This window comes from Podarcis cretensis (genome assembly GCF_951804945.1).
Source record: "Podarcis cretensis genome assembly, chromosome: 10".
NCBI lineage: Eukaryota > Metazoa > Chordata > Lepidosauria > Squamata > Lacertidae > Podarcis > Podarcis cretensis.
The window spans coordinates 54,350,377-54,355,000 of record NC_137179.1 but is presented as its reverse complement, the minus strand read 5'-3'; the positions used below and the strand labels follow the sequence as shown (position 1 = coordinate 54,355,000).

Genomic DNA, 4,624 nt, shown 5'->3' with positions numbered 1-4,624 from the left:
GTTTATTCTATATTGTTATGCCGTATCCTGCTCTGAGATTGATTTTTAATGGTGAGTTATGAATCATTTAAAAAATAACAAAGCTGTTAATGAATGGTCAAAATGTTGTGTGGCAGAGAATGTTTGAACACACATTTGGTAATTTTGTCACCATATCAATTCCTCCCACCCACCCCAAAAGACGTAAATTAGTTTGGTAAATTCTTGAATTCACGCCTGCCTTATTGTAACATTGCCTCAGCAAATTGTTTTGTTTGGGGGCAAGTTGACCTATTCAATTACAATAAAGTTCACAGTTATTCCTGCGTGTGAACTCACACCAAGGTGTATGTGCAGCAGGAAACTTTCAGTAACATGCAAAGATGCCATTACACAGAAAAGCCCCCTTACTGCTGCTTTTTCAGGGCATGCATTTGTCATGATTAAATCACAGATTTACAGCAGAAAGTTAACACATCTGGGAAAGTAGCAGCAAATCCATAGTCTTTGGTGTGTTACAGGCCAGGGTGGTGTAGTGATTAGACTGTTGGGTTTTGATCAGGGACCTGTGTATTTAAATTCCCAATCAGTCATAAAGCTCATTAGGTGAGCTTGGGGCTGTTACTTTCTCTAAGCATGGTCTACCTCAATAAAGTGGGAATCCCACCATGACTCAAGGGGTGAGGTACAAATGTTGTTGACGATGACAGTAATAATGATGATAATGATGGTAATAGTTTATGATCCAACAAGCCAGATGAAATAACAAAATAACTATAAAATAAGTAACTAAAACTAAACATATTAATACTTTTGCTCTACACATGGTTGAACTAAATTTCTATTTTGCCTCGCAGAATCCACCTTTTTAAAATCTATTTATTCCTACCATGCTCATAATCAGATCCACTCTTAAAGACACTCATCATTCAAAGTGTAAGCAAATCTCAATCATGCGTAAAACAGTTATTTATTAATCCATACACTTACGGTCATTTTCAGCAGTTTGGTGGTCTAATCATAAAAACACATTATTAGCAGCACTTATATAAATGTCATCAATATATGCAACAGGACCCAGGGCCAAGGTACTCCTAACATAACATTGGACAAAAGGAGAGGGAAACATATATTCAGTTCAGTTGCAATACTCAGATTGGCTTTCAATAGGGAAAAGGATTAAAAGGTTGAGAGCTGGGCTGATTTTCACATGTGTGGGAAGTGGGCAGGCAGGGGTCTATGTGCAAAGACCCAAACTCCTTACTTCCAACATCTCCCCCAATGCATGGATGGTGAAGGGCAGGCACATCTTGCACACCTCTGTTCTCCTCCATACCATTACAACCATATTGAGAAGAACACCTGCAGGGGTATTCTACTGCCTTCAAATTATCAATTCAACTGTGTTCAAAGAGCATTGAAAAACTACAAGTGGTACAGTATGCAGTGGCCAGATTATTAACTAGGAATGACCCATGTTAAAAGTTCACCACTACAGTGGATGCTCAGGTTGCGAACGTGATCTGTGCGCGATTTGCTGCTTCTGGACATGCGCAAGCACCGAAACCCAGAAGTAACCCATTCCAGTACTTCCAGGTTCGGCACAGTGCGCAACCCGAAATCACGCAACCCGAAGCGTCTGTAACCCAAGGTAGGACTGTATCTACCTGACTGCCTCAAGGTTCAATTTAAAAGTGCTGGTTTTATCCTTTAAAGCTCTACATACCCTGGGATCTTTTCATCTAAAGTAGGGGTCACCAATGAGCTCACAGAGGCATTCTCTGGCAATCACAAAGTCCCCTCCCCATGCTGCAAGTAGGCTGTTGTACCCAAGTGCAGTGTATTTAGTTGTGGTGTTAACAACAGTTTCTCTGGTTTGCCACTGTGACCACAGGTCCCAAAAGGTTGGTGACCCCCTCCCATATTAGCCAGACTACCATTTAATTTAAGTAGTAAGAGGCGACTGTTCATTCTGCCCTGCCCTAAGTGGACAGACAAAAGAGTAGGCTATTGCCCCTGAATGTTTATCAGCAGTGATAGTTTAGGTCTCCAGCCCACCATACCTTTTAAACCATATGGGCTCAGATCTGAACACTTTTACATAATTACTTTTATAGACTAGGCTTGAATACATCGATCCCATCAGTCCATGACATAAATAGGTCAGAGCATCTTTACGTACAAACCTATTTACATTATATATTACAAATTATCACTTCTGAAAACGCAACCATATATTTACTTTTCTCTGATCTGAAAGCATGAACCTGACCCTTAGCGAACAGTGACTTGCTTTGGAGCTATGCTAGCAGAAGGTAGCAACATATGCCCCAAGCCCCAAGTTGGATGCTCTTTCTACAGTCCAATGTGCTTGTCAAAAGATGTTACAATCATAAATCCACTTTGTCTAGAAATACTTCATTACTCTACAAGGAAAAATATTTTCTTTTTTCCTTGTACAAACAAAGACGTAAAGCATCTTCATCTAAATTTGATTTACGTATAGAAATAAGTGACAGAATTTTAAAATGCAATCTACTCGGCTTAATATCAAATTCTGATTGCTATCGTTTATACTATTTTTGATACACCATTATATAGTTTTTTATTTAAAAAAACAACAAAGTAAGTAAGGCACACAACCACTGCCAAAATAATTCCCCTCTCCTACGCTCACTAATAAAAAGCTAAACCTGTTGTAGTTATTAGTATTATTACAAATAACTTAATATTACTTAGGCTTTGGTGCATTTCTTCTTACAAAAAGAAATATTTAAATTATACATTAGGAAGCACCTCTCCATCAGAAACACTTCTGGAGTGAAAACCCAATCACCCTCTTTGTCAGTGAAGTAGGTTTCCCACAGACATGCTGGTATCAAAAGCAAGCCAGGAATGTGTCTTTGTATACCAACAGGTCACATACACACTGGTGTGGGTGTATAAATTTTGGTGATATGCAAAGTAACAGAGTAGCTTATAGCTAGGAAGTTAACTCCTCTTCTAGGTGATTGATAGCTTATTTGTAAAGACTTTGTAAAGAACTTTACTTTCATAAACATATAACTGAGAAGAATATATTTACAAAAGCATGCTTATTCAAACAAGGGTACATTCTCACTTGAATTGTAGATCTCACTCAGGCCTTACAGTTTCTTATGAACGGTTTTTACTTTCACCTTAGGAGTATTCTCTCCGTTCCTTACAGAGAGCTCCTGAACAGGTTTCTCCCTATTAACTTTTAGGGATCTTCCTCTGTCTGCCTCACTTCAGACAGCTCACACTGACACACAGTAGTATCCTGAGAAACCTCTCTCAGCAGCCATTCTCCCTCTCACACACAGAGTAGCAGAAAGACAGTTACAAAACAAGTTACTGGAATAACGGTCACAACAGAATGGAATGCCTCTCTCACGTGACTCACAGTCATCCAATCACATGAGAGCTACTGACAAAGGGGGTGGGGAACCATGTTAAAAGTACTCAGTAATTTAACATAAGCAAACATTCCCATTTCAGGAAATGAAACCATTATCCTTAACACACACACACCACTTAAGATATGCTGGGGGATCTTGCATCGTATTTTAATTTTCCCAGAATCCTCCCTGCCCATCCCAGAATTGGCAGTCACAAATGGTTATGTATGTGTGCCACCCTCTAACTGTTTTTTTTTTTTTTAAATAATTTTTATTAACTGGCCAATCACATCAAATTAAATCACATCATATAAATTCCGAATTACAAAGCCAAATTTTTAAATTTTGTTGGGGGAACCCATACTTCAAGATCCAAAGGGGAATTCAGATCATCTTCTTATTACTGCGTTAATGTCCAAATCAGTCCCAATCAGTCCAAACAAAGTTCATAATTCTATCCAGTCTTATCTTGGTGTTACCACATCATATCTTGTTCGTATAATTTCTCTTTTTCCTTTACGATCTCTTCTGTTAGTCTCCTTCCACCCTCTAACTGTTGGTAGCAAAGAGCACAGCACTAGGTCTCCGCTGGCTAGGTCTGGGAGTTAGGTGGTAGCTGAACCAACACAGCAACTTCTCTTCTTGAGACAGGTGCTGCCAGGTTAGATTACATGGGTAGCTAAGGTGATGGTTCTCCCTTGGTTCTCCCTTGAACATTAGCAATGTAGAGCATGAGTAGGCAAACTAGGGTCCGCGGGCCAGATCAGGCCCAATTGCCTTCTGGATTTGGCCCACGGACGGTCCAGGAATCGCTGCATGAATCGCCAGTGCGCACATTCATTCCTGCTCCCTCCCTCTCCCTCACACGGTGGCGGAAGCTCCTCCCTCCTTCCTCCTGGCTTCTCTCCACCCTGCCTAGAGGAGGAAGGGGGCTGGGCTTTGTTAGTGCCAGCAGCAGCAGCAGCGCTCAAGCAGCTGCCACTTTAAGCAGCCCCTCTCCTTTCACACACCGCTCATCGTCCTTCCGCTGCCACCGCCAGCCCCTGCCGCTCACAAGACACAGGTAAGCAGCCACCAGGGCTCGTGGTACTCTTGCATCATTCCCCCCCCAAAAAAACCATAGTCTGGCCCCCCACAAGGTCTGAGAGACAGTGGACCGGTCCCCTGCTGAAAAAGTTTGCTGACCCCTGGTCTTGGGAGACCCACCACGGTCCCTTTGTGGAATG

General features: G+C 41.4%; 1 protein-coding gene across 8 annotated transcripts in view; it reads right to left on the bottom strand.

The window, feature by feature from the left end:
- Positions 1–3,348, bottom strand: part of FOXP2 (forkhead box P2) — a 315,106-nt gene extending 311,758 nt beyond the window's left edge. For 3 of the 8 annotated variants that reach the window (XM_079994177.1, XM_079994178.1, XM_079994183.1), the window contains exon 1: positions 3,101–3,347. The gene's annotated coding sequence lies outside the window, so the exon portion shown is untranslated. Of the gene's footprint in view, positions 1–3,100 lie in introns of all 8 variants that reach the window. The other 5 variants (XR_013843191.1, XM_079994182.1, XM_079994180.1 and 2 more) reach the window with 3 other exon arrangements.
- Positions 3,349–4,624: the final 1,276 nt, after the last annotated feature.